The sequence below is a fragment of the Gekko japonicus genome, unplaced genomic scaffold, assembly GCF_001447785.1.
Source record: "Gekko japonicus isolate JY-2015 unplaced genomic scaffold, Gekko_japonicus_V1.1 scaffold7253, whole genome shotgun sequence".
Classification (NCBI taxonomy): Eukaryota; Metazoa; Chordata; class Lepidosauria; order Squamata; family Gekkonidae; genus Gekko; species Gekko japonicus.
In genome coordinates, this window is record NW_015161644.1 from 5,694 (window position 1) to 18,315 (window position 12,622).

Sequence of the window (12,622 nt, forward strand, 5' to 3'; positions counted from 1 at the left end):
CCGAGAATTTCTTGTCTCTTGAAAGGTCGCCCTGTGAAATGAAGATGGCAGTTCAATTAGTTACTATTCTAAGTTTACCAGAATAAATGATGAAGCTCAAACCTGATTATGCGAGACATCAAGATTTGCTGCACACCAGTTTAGTATGGTCATTATCAGAATTATTTTTTGGCGTATTGTGTGCCAGATTCAGAAATAAATCCAGTTAAGCATTCTGTATTAAACAGCAGGCAGGCATTACAATAGACATTTATTTAAGCAGTATTAGTCTTAAGTGTATGTCACAGTTATTGAAACCACAAGAGATTTTTAGCTGGAGGTTCCGGAGATTGAACCTGGGATCTTCTGCATGCCAAGTAGACGCTCTACCTCTGAGCTGTCCTCCCATTTTAATTTTTGAAATGTTGGCTTTAGAATTAATGCAATGGCATTGCACCAAAAACTGCACTATTTTGCAACACGATACTGTGTGCTTGTGTATATATATCAACAGCAATGTAAGTCTGTACCTTAGATAACTAAAAAAGATCCAGTTATCCTTGCTACCAATACTCTACTGTTTTTCGTGTTAATTTCAAAGCTACTAAGTGCAGTAGGCCAGTTAGCCTTGGTTAACGATAGAATGACTAACATAACCAGGGGTCATTTCCTGCAGGAGCGCACAGGAGCGGAGCTCTGGCAGTAAAGAGCCCAGGCGGTGGGCACATGCAACAAGCCCCACCCCCTGCTCCCAGCAGCCCTCAGTCAGAGCAAGAAGCAGCCAAGTAAGTTGAAGAGCCCCCCCCCGCCCCCCGGGTCTAAAACAGTCCAGTGGCACCCTTAAGACCAAGTTTTATTCAGGCTCAAGCTCTCCCTCCTCTGCGAGGACAGATCTGCATGTTCCCCCACCCCCAATAGCTAGCAATCCAAAACAGTCCAGTGGAGCCTGAGCGGTGGGTGTTGCCTTCTGACACTCTTCCGGTGATGTCAGGGGGTGTGGCATATGCAAATAAGTTATGCTAATGAGTTATGCTAATGAGCTCCTGCACCTCTTTTTCTACGAAATGACCCCTGGGTATTACATAGCTGTTTTGTATTTTAGCTGACCTTATTTTACTTTTACATTCACCTGTTTTTGTACGAATCAAATTGATCTTCCCTGTTAAAAATACAGGAATATGCCAGTGGTACTTTAAAACGTTTTTCTTTTAAAAGACACAAAACCATGGGAATGTAACTAACAAAATCTTCAGCAATTGTTTTCTAAAATATTATGACTCCAAAAAAGTGCTTCCTCCTGAATCAATATCCATGAATAGCTAATGTTTCATGGGTAACAGTAGAACTTAAGGTAATATTCATGTGCAACTGAATTTTTTTCTAGCCAATCTCTTCTAACAAATATAATATGGACATCCACAGGGTAGCCACAAGGTATAGATAGGGACTCTGGGGCAAGTGATGCTCTGTCTTCTTGGTGCTTGGGGGGGTCAACAGTGGGAGGGCTTCTAATGTCCTGGCCCCACTGGTGACCTCCTGATGGCACTGGTATTTCTGGCCACTGTGTGACACAGAGTGTTGGACTGGATGGGCCTTTGGCCTGATCCAACATTGGCGTCTCTTATGTTCTTATGACACTGCGTAAGAAACTTCACTTTGCAAAAACTCTGTAGCTCAACATCAAGTTCACATGGCAACTTGTAAGGCCACGGGAATTCATACTTGATTGCAGCAACACCCTAATGCACGGGTCTCCAACATGGTGCCCGTGGGCACCACGGTCCCCAGTGACACCTTTCCTGCCACCTGCCAAGTGTTTTTAGAAAGTGGGCGGGGTCAAGCCTTTTGATTGGCTGTGCAGATTTTCAAAAACATTTCTTTGGCAGCAGCTGCCACCACAGCACAAGGTTTTCACTGTGTGACTGTAAATGAGCTGTGGCAGTCATTTTGTGAATGGCTGCACCTCTCTCGTGGCAGTCATTTTGGGGCAGCCATTTTGCAGCTGCATCCACCACATCGTGTCAGAATTCCAAAGGTGCCCACAGGCTCAATATGGTTGGAGACCCCTACTCGAACGATTCAAATTCAGCCATACTAGGATTAACGAACAATCACTCTGCCATGATCTGAACGAAGTCCTGTTAAGTGACACTCTTATTCTAGCTCCCAGATCAGGATAGCCAGTCATCAACAAGATTTATTTATTTAATTCATTCATTCACATCCCGCCCTCCCTGCCAGGCAGGCCCAGGGCGGCTTACAGAGAATATATAAAACAACTTAAACAGAAATTAATAAAATCACAACAATATAGTTATAAAACATAACATAGTATAAAGTGCTAGTGCACAAAGATGTGTGCTGCCCACAAAAGTTAGGTATTACATATTTTAGGAGTCAAAATATTTCTACAGGAAATGTATTCAAAATATTAGCCCAGCATTTAGATAACCTGCTTTCAGGTACAGAGTTCATGATTCCAGAACCGGCTCAAATATATTCTCGCCAGATCAGGTCCTAGTCTCGATTTCTTCAATGCTCCACTTTGGCCCCGTTCACACCAGGCGATTTGGCCCGGGAACGGGACAGTTTGGAGGCGGATCAAAGCAGCGCGATCACACCACAACATCTGGGAAGCGTTCTGCTTCCGCCTCCAAACTGGCCCAAACCCGGGAAGAACCGCCTCAAACTGAACCACCTACCTCGGTGGTTCCAACGGATGAGGCGCTTCTTCCCGGGCGTCTGATCGCCGGCGCTCCCTTGCGCCGGCTCAACCCCGGGCCGGAGCCGAACTGCGCATGCTCCGACATGCGCAGATCGGCCGGCTCCCGGTTAGAGCCGTCTTTTCTCTCCGGCGTTTGATCGCGCCGGGGAGAAAAGGCGGCTCGGCCGGGGGATCCGTGGGATCCCGCCGAGCCGTATCAACGTTGGCGCGGCTTTTAAAAGCCGCGCCTTCGAGCGCATTTTCCCCTGCCGTGTGGCCGGGGCCCTAGCAACGCAGACCTGAATGGCACTACAACTTGGGATGGACTCAGGTCTCATTTAAACTGCCCTGCAACCCACACTAAGTAGTTACACATGCTTTCCTAGCACACCAGCAAGAGCTATGGATCTCTAGTGTGCAAACTAAGTACACTTAGCTGCTTTTGCATGTATTATAACCAATGTTCCCTCTAAGCTGCAGAGCCTTGTGAGCAAAAATGCTACTTTGTGAGCTACCGGCATTTGAGCGGGCGATTTGGCTGCTGCATCAATTAGTTTGCTCTGGAGCCCATCCTTCCTGAGCAAACACAAAAATGTGAGAGCCGGAGGCTAAAAACCTGTGAGCTAGCTCACACTAACTCACCTTAGGGGGAACACTGATTATAACATAGCTTATACAAACAAGATCCAGAACAGCACAAAGTATTTCAGACTCACCAACCCTGCATTCCAACCAAGCTTCCATCTAACCACAGAGAGGATGTGGGTTACAACCCTAGACACATTTACCTGGGAATTAACCCCCAAGTAATTCAGCTGGTCTGAGCAAATATGTATAGGATGAGGCTTCAGGGCGGAGAGAATAGTATAAATGTTATGGTGCTTTTCGATGCCCCACAAGCAAAAAAAAAAAAAAAAGGCTGAAACTGAAAACTAGAACAAAGCCTGCACAAAAACGGGCAGGGTACTTTTCTGCTTCAATTGCATCATCTTTTTCAGCATGAGGGTCTTTTGAAAGTCAGAAAATAGAATGTTAAGCCTGAAGCACAAGCTCCTTAAGGCCACTTTGAAACAGAGTTCTCAAATCCTTGCAAGACAAACAGAAGCGCCCTCACTAAAGAGCCATTTTCTTCTTAACGGTTTAAACTCAGAACTGTTTTCCCCAGTGCAGTTATTTCAAGCTAACAGGCAGAAGTGGCACAAAACCGGGGGGGGGGGCAAATCGTTCCGCTTACATCCTTGCTTTTGAGACCACGGAGCAGGAAATGGGAGTTGGAAAAGGGCAGGTCGGTTACCAACAGGGGAGGGCCCTGAGTGCAGCGAGGCAAGACGGGCATGGCCACAATTTCCCCCCCCCCAAGCCCACACACCTGGATTCTGCAAAGCCCCCAAAAGACTCCCTCTTATAGTGGCAGAGAAGCCCATGACAGCTCAGTCAAGCAGCTCTGAGCCGAGGGCCGGGCGCTTGGGAGAGTCCTTCTCCATTCGGCAGAAAGGGAGCCGCCTCCTCTGGCTCCCAAGTGGAGAGGCGCATGGCCAGAGAGTGCGCCTGAGGGCACCTCGTAGCGCAGTTGGGCTTGTTGCAACGGGGAAGACAAAGAGCGTGGGGAGAAAGTCCGACTCTGGGAGGAGATGGGCTTGCCAGGCACATGTGACGACGACTTGGCAACCCCGAAATCTCACTTACTCGGGGAGTCAAGCCCACAGAGTTTCATTGGGTCCGTTTCTGAGCAAGTCTGTCCCAGGGGTTTAGGGCGGGCGGGGTTTCTGTTTTGCTTTTCCTCGCAAGCGGAAACCCCGCTGACTTCAGTGGGGTCTACTACCTCCAAGTATGCATGCACCTTCAGGGGCCGGCGCTCGCTGACGGGGGGGTTGTGGCCTTCAGATCACAAGTAGGGGGGGTCAAAACTGCAATGTTCCCTCTAAGCTGTGGAGTCTTGTGAGCAACAATTCTACTTGGTGAGCTACGGGCCTTAAAGTTGCGAGCAATTTGTCTGCTGCATAAATCAGTTTGCTTTGGAGCTCTCCTTCCTGAGCGAAGGCAAAAATGTGTGAGCCGGAGGCTTAAAAACGGTGAGCTAGCTCACACTCACCCAGCTCAGAGGGAACACTAGAAGTATGCTTGGACGGAAGAGCCTCCTGGCTCGGGGGCTAAAACGTGGTCAGTCTCGGTAGGCACGAAATTCAAGTGTTGAGCCGAGGCGGCGTGCAAAGCGCTTTTGCGCTGTTCCGGTGCCACGAATCCGTGGGGTCGTGATTTTTGCGGTGCCCCGTATAGACTAACACATGGCCTACAATACGATGGCGGTTTGATTTCCTTTCAGTGTAAAAATCATATGAAGTCATGAGGATCCTTTAGATCCGACTTTTACCCTTTTCCGGCGAAATCGACAGAAGCGCAATTAAGAGCTTTCAAAAGCAACAAGCGCTCTTAATTGGACAAAGTTCCCATTCATTTCAATCAACTCTGGAGGACTGCAGGGAAGCATCGGGCTGCAACCCGCTCCTGTGCACGTCTCCTTGGAAGTAAGGCCCACCCATTTCAGTGGGAGCCAAGTCCCGCACTGGACTTGCCGGGACTTCCTTTTTTGGAAGCCACGCGTGGGATCGAGCTACGCAGCTCCAATCCTTGCTAGAAGGAGTAGACTCCGCGGGACACGGTGGCGCTTACTCCTGAGTAACCATGCTTCTTAGAAAGCGGGGGGGGGGGGGGGGGGGGAGACGCCGCCTTCTGCCTCTCGGGAATCGTCCCCCTCCCACACTTTCCACCCAAGCCTCCTGGCTCTCTAGGGGGTGGGGGGGGGCAGTGCCGGATTTACGCATAAGCTAAATAAACTACAGTTTAGGGCCTCGCAATCTGCTGGGGCCTCGAATAAAAAAAAAACAATATAAAAATTATTTCAAATATTAAATATTTTAATTTTTTCTGAGACCAGCTGATGTAATTTAAAACAGTAGGGGGCCTCTAGGTTTTGTATAGCTTAGGGCCTCAGCAAGTCTAAATCCGGCCCTGGGTGGGGGGCTGCCTCTTCCAACTCCACCAAACCTGGAGCAACTCCGAATCAGCTGGAGGAGAAAAACGACAAGAGCCGCAGTTGTTCATCCTTCTCCCATGCGGCCGGTTCCTTGGCTTGGGAGAAATCGAGGGGGCTTCCTTCCAATGCTCCCTCTAAGCCCTGCAGTCTTGCGAGCAAAAATTCTACTTTGTGAGCTCCTGGCATTAAAGTTTTGAGTGAGCGATTTGGCTGCTGCATAAATTAGTCTGCTCTGGAGCCCTCCCTCCTGAGGACAAAAATGTGTGAGCCGGAGGCTAAAAAACTGTGAGCTAGCTCACACTAACTCAGCTTAGGGGGAACACTTGCTTCCTTCCCAACTACGTGTGGCAGGCTTGGGGAGCATGCATCAGCAGGTCTACTCTAACTATTCTGAATGGGGCTTACTCCCAGGGAAGTGTTTTTAGGAGGACTCTCTCCAGCGACCTACCTTCAGACCAAAGGGATCCATGCTACCACTGGCGGGACGCAGCCTTTCTTCTCGGTCGGACGGGGGAAAAGAGAACCGCAACACGCCGCCAGACTACTCGCGCCAAAGAAGCTCGCAGCTCCCTGGAGGCGGGGCAATCTTTTTTTCCCGCGAAAGGCGCCGGGGTCCTGGACGGTTCAGAAAGCATTCGTGCGGGACCCCCGGGTTTACGCCGCGGCCACTTGGCCCCGATCCACGCAGACCTCGTGCGAAGACAATGCAAAGAGTGCGACTCAAATCCAGAGGATGGGAGAATCCACCGGCCGTGTTCAAATAACTAAATAAATCGGTAGGTGCCGTTTTGCGGCGCTGCAAGGACCCAACTCAGTGGCGCGAAATAGCAATGAAGGGATTTGCATAGAGAAAGAGGGTGGGGGAGGGGGAATCAGGCTGTAACAAGTTTGGGAGGGAATTTCGGCTGCCCGCTTTAGGGAGCAAAAAGACCAGAGTGAGACCATAAAATGTACTAAACTTTTATGGAGCCCTGATCTCTTTAGAGAAAGTCTCAAACAACGGTTGGCGCAAAACAGATGCAACAGTTGAAGGAACTCTTGGTCTTTAATTCCACAGATGTTAGAAGCGCGAACTTTAAACTCATATTTCTTTCTTTTTTTAATTACACCGACATTTTAGTGCTTCTTGATACCGGTGCTTTCAACACAACAACAACGGCCAATAAACCTTTTTACATCCACCTGCTTCGCTGAAACCGTTTACCACTTAAGTTTTGATATAGCAGAGGTGGCTCTGAGATCTTGGGGGATGCCCAGATCAATAATCTCTGAAAATGAAATGTGGTTTTCGGAAGTGAGATTTGGATTTAGGACTGATAGTACAGGAGTCCTCCTGAGGCACTTTAAATTTTATTTATTTACTTAATTTATATCCTGCCTTTTTCCCCAGTGGGGACCCAAAGTGGACCCATTCTCCTTTCATCCATTTTGTCCTCACAACAACCCTTTGAGGTAGGTATGTATAGCAGCATAATCTTTCCTGAGTTCACTTCATCAGATGCATGAGATGTTCATTCATCAAGCAGATACATTTATGCTAAAAGTTGCAAGTGGATTCAGTGTTCCATATAACAACCCCTTCCTCTCATTTGTTGCAGATTTTAGTACAAATGGTTTGGTGTAAGTGGTTAAGAGCACAGACTCTAATCTGGGAGACACAGGTTTGATTCCCAACTCCTCCACATGCAGCTGCTGGTCTGACCTTGGGTCAGTCACAGTTCTCTCAGAGATGTTCTCTCAAGAGCAGTTCTCGAAAGAGCTCTCTCAGCCCCACCTAGCTCACAGGTGTCTGTTGTGGGGAAGGGAAAGGAGATTGTAAGCCGCTCTGAGACTCCAAGGGAAGGACAGGGTATAAATCCAATCTCTTCTTCTTCTACCTAATGTTTCATGTCTGCTGATGTGGCCTCTGCTTCACAAAAGCTTACAGTGCAATACATTTTGTCAGACAGATTCAGATGGGTAGCTGTGTTGGTCTGAAGGAACACAACAAAGTTTGAGTCCAGTGGCACCTTTAAGACCAACAAAGAATTAAACTTTGTTGGTTTTAAAGGTGCCGCTGGATTCAAATTTTGTTCCATAAATTTTATCAGTTTTTAAAGTGCCGCTGGATTAACACAGCTACCCGTGTGGTATTTTTAGCTTGGGTTGCCAGCTTCCCACTATTACAACTAATTTCCAGGTGAGATATACCAGTTCACCTGGAGAAAATGGCCGCTTTCGAAGGTGGACTTTATAGCATTATACTCCTTTGAAGTCCCTCCCCAAACCCCGCCTTCCTAAGGCTCCATCACCAAAATCTCCATTTATTTCCCAACCCCGAACTGGCAACCCTATTTTTAGCATTGGCATAAAGGTAAAGGTTTCCCTTGCTCGAAAGCCAGTCGAATCCGACTCTAGGGTTGAGGTGCTCATCTCCGTTTCCAAGCCGAAGAACCAGCGCTGTCCAAAGACGTTTCCGTGGTCATGTGGCCGGCATGACTAAACGCTGAGGCACGGAACGCTGTTACCTTCCCACTGAAGTGGTACCTATTTACTTGCGATTTCTTGCTTTCGAACTGCTAGGTTGGCAGGAAGCATTGGCATATCCTGTCGTAAAAAAATGTATTCAGTTTTCAGTCAGAAGAAATGTAACACTGAAAGGCTATATACACTTCAGAGTGTATATTTATTTATTTATTTATACATTCAACTTTATATCCCGTTCGAACCCCTTGTCAGGGGGTCTCTGAGCGGCTTACAATTCGGTGCTAGTCACCATTTTACTACCCTAACTATGGCCACATATATTTGTAAGGGGCAGGGAAACCTACCGGCACCCCTATGGTGGTGGTTGGTAGTTGGTCCTGTTGGTTCCGGCGGTTCCTCAGGCGGGGGGCCCTCCTCGGCGTCTGGCAGCAACCTTCCCCTCTCGAGGCACGCGACTCCCGTCTCCTTATGGTTTCAGCTGCGTCCTTTCCGGCTCCGCTGTGCCGGCTCTTGACGTCATCACGGCCTTCTCGCTCGGCGGCGGTTGCTCGATGTTCTGCCTTCTAGCCACCAGGGATCGCTCCTCTGGTTGCGCCCGCTCGCCGTCGCTCGCTCGCTTGTCGCTGCCACCATCTTCACGCCATCAAAGCCGGAGCTGATGTCTCACTGCCGCCGCCGCCGTCTATCTTCAACCACACACAGGCAGGGTGCCCCCCACCCTACTAAGGGTGGGTACCCATTTATCTACTTGCAATTAAGTTGCAAGTATAAAGATTTGGTCAACTGACATCAGAAGTGCCTGCCAAGGACCAAATGCAGTTACTGGCACCTATTTGGCAAGGACATTTTGGTCCCTGTTTTTTACGAAAGGCTTGGAAGTGAAGCAAACTCAGGCCTCACTGCATGTGTGTGGTACACACACAAGCCACATAATCTGTAACATGAACCCAGAATGAGCTTGCGCACAGACCAAATCACAATAGACTATGAGCGGTGTGTAAACTCTTGGTGTGTTATTATTTCTTGTGAGCATGCGGCCAGGCTGACATGTTCAAAGAATCTCCATTTTAAATAAGCCCTTAATTACATACTTACCTGCACCAGTGGTTTTCTCAAACTGCATAGAGAAACAAATGAAGACCAAAACAGTTTTCAGGGGACTAGGCCACACTTCAGTCTCCTAAATCCGCTTTAGCTCAGGAATGCTTTTCAGTCAGCAGAGAAAAGGGATTTTTGCCTCCTTTCCTCCCACTGGAGTTTAAGATTGGGTAGCTTCCAAGGAAGCTTGAAGTACAAATGCTGATTGTGGCTGCCAACTGAACGTCTGAAATAGCATGTGAACAAGCCAACCAGAGTAATTTTTTTCAAGTTCCCTTGATTTCATTAGAAGAGAAAGGCATGAGGCTTTTTACATTTGGACCCCTGAGCTCTTTCCTCCTGGCCTTCTTGAATGCCTGAAAAGTTTCTTTCAAAAGACATGGCTAGGGAACGGGGCCGGATAATGGGGTTAATTTAGGGTTGCCAACTGTAGTTTGGGAAATTCCTGGAGATCTGGATTGGAGGAGGAGAAGAGGAGGAGGAGACGTGATTTATAGCCTGCCCATGGGGTCCATGGGGTCCATGGGGTCGCGAAGAGTCGGACTCGACTGTGCGACTGAACAACAACAACTTCACTACCCGAAGGAGTCTCAGAGCGGCTTACTTTCCCTTCCCTTCGCCACAACAAATACCCTGTGAGGTAGGTGGGGCTGAGAGAGCTCTCTTGAGAACTGCTCTTTCCAGAACAGCTCTGATAGAACTGTGACTGACCCAAGGGCATGCCGACAGCTGCATGTGGGGAGTCAAACCTGGTTCATTTTGCTTTCCAAGGCCAAACTTGTCTGTTATTCCGGTTACCTTTTGACTTCCTGCTTTAGCATTCCAGTCCCCTATGATGAGGAGGACATCATTTTTTGGTGTTAGTTCTATGAGGTGTTGTAGGTCTTCTGCATCAGTGGTTGGGGCATAGACTTGGATTACTGTGATGTTGAATGGTTTGCCTTGGAATTGGACCGAAATCATTCTGTCATTTTTGAGATTGTATCCCAGTACTGACTTTTGCACTCTCTTGTTGACTATAAAGGCCACACCATTTTTTCTACGAGATTCCTGGCCACAGTAGTAGATATAATGGTCTTCTGAGTTAAATTCGCCCATTCCTGTCCACTTTAGTTCACTGATTCCTAGGATATCGATGTTCAGTCTTGCCATCTCATTTTTGACCACGTCAAGCTTACCTTGATTCATAGATCTTACATTCCAGGTTCCTATGCAGTATTGTTCTTTGCAGCATCGGACTTTCCTTTCACCATCAGACACATCCACAACTGAGCGTCCTTTCGGCTTTGGCCCAGCCGCTTCACTCTTTCTGGGGTTACTTGTACTTGCCCTCTGCTCTTCCCCAGTAGCATATTGGACACCTTCCGACCTGAGGGGCTCATCTTCCGGCGTCATATCTTTTAGCCTTTTGATACTGTCCATGGGGTTTTCTTGGCAAAAATACTGGAGTGGGTTGCCATTTCCTTCTCCAGGTGGATCACGCTTGGTCTGAGTTCTCTGCTGTGGCCTGTCCGTCTTGGGTGGCCCTTCACGGCATAGCCCACAGCTTCATTGAACTGCGCAAGCCCCCTCGCCACGACAAGGCAGTGATCCATGAAGCTTGATACAAGGGTTAAATAAAGTGACTGTGGAATAAAGGAGTTCAACTTGAGGGCACCCAGAGACGATGTCAGCTGCAAGGAATGATTTACATTGAACTAGCAGGGCCCGAATAATGCATATCTGAACACGAGGGTTGCGCTTCCTAAAAGGCTGAAGGGAAGTAAACATGGGTGTGTACATGAACAACACAATGTTGTTATCCACCTGGAGTACATCAGCAGAGAAGCAGTGCAAGTTATTAATGGCATGTATAATGGCACTGACACCTTTCTACTCTACCTTAGGACACCATTATGTACTTACGTACTATGGGCAATGTGAAAAAACTTTTAAGTAGCTGATATGTTGTACTGTTAGCAGTCAGACCCCTCCTCTCACAGTGGGGCAGTTTATAGCTTAGAGAGGCAGAAACACCCGTCTTAAAATATCATCTCAAAATCATAGTGCAAGGCACTGCCTGGCCTAAAGTGGAACAAAATGGATGCTAGCCAGGTAAGAGCCTGTGAAAGTATTTTGGAATGTGAGTCCAAGCGGCTGACTGGCTAATGACCCCCTCCACACCCCGGAGAGATGCATAACTGTAGGACAATGGGTCTCCCAAAACCTATTGACTCACCCTTGGACTAATCTCATCAAGTCCAACGTTTTGCCCTATATCAAGAGCACCTAGCCACGAGTGCAGTGTGTGTGTATGTTCTTGGATCCACACCCACACCCACACCCCCAATTCGCTGGGTCTTCTCTCCATGAAATGCTGGTTGTTTCGCTGCTTCCTTCACGGACCTCTTCCCTTTGAGAATGGTAATTATAGCCCTCCCCTGAAATTGCCTTTTCCCTTTCCACTGTGCCTTTCCTTAGCTAGCTCTACACCCCCAATTCGCTGGGTCTTCTCTCCATGAAATGCTGGTTGTTTCGCTGCTTCCTTCACGGACCTCTTCCCTTTGAGAATGGTAATTATAGCCCTCCCCTGAAATTGCCTTTTCCCTTTCCACTGTGCCTTTCCTTAGCTAGCTCTGTATGGGTGTTTAGTGTGTTTGTAGTTTTGATTTTTATTCTTTCTCTTTTCAATAAAAACCTTCCCAGCTGAATATCTGCCTGGTTTATTTCGAGAGTTCTCTGAAGGGAAAAATCCCTGTAAGCATAGGTGGAGAATCCCAGTTACCCCTTCTCACCCTGTCTCCGTTAAGCTAGTTCCCCCAACTGATTAGGAGACTGCCTCTTTGGGTAACAGTATGGACACTTTTTGTCTTAATACCAAACACCCCCCCCCCACATTCTTTGTCTTAATACTGAACACACACACCATCTTACTGGGGGAGGGTAATATTTGGCCAGACACACTAGATGCAAGCTTGGCTCATTCCCTTGGGGGAAGAATGGCCCCCACATGCTGAACAAAATGGCCTGGCAAGCTGCTGTTCAGCAAACATGTTGGAAAATGGGTGGTCTAGCCAATATAATACAAATTAAATCAGATTCTCAGACAGCAAGACAGAACTGGCTAGAACTCCCCTTCAACTGCCCATGGTTCTGACATAAATATATCTTGTATCAGAGTACAATAAAGTTTAAATACTAGCACATATATCTGGTTAAGGGATTAAAGTACTAATGAGTAATGACTGTAGCTCTTGACTCATACAGATCAGGGTTACTGCCAGAGTTTGTGTTTACAGTAACTTGCCTGTCACTGTTCTGTCTTTATAGTTCACTAGGAATAATGCCCATTGTGGGAAGAA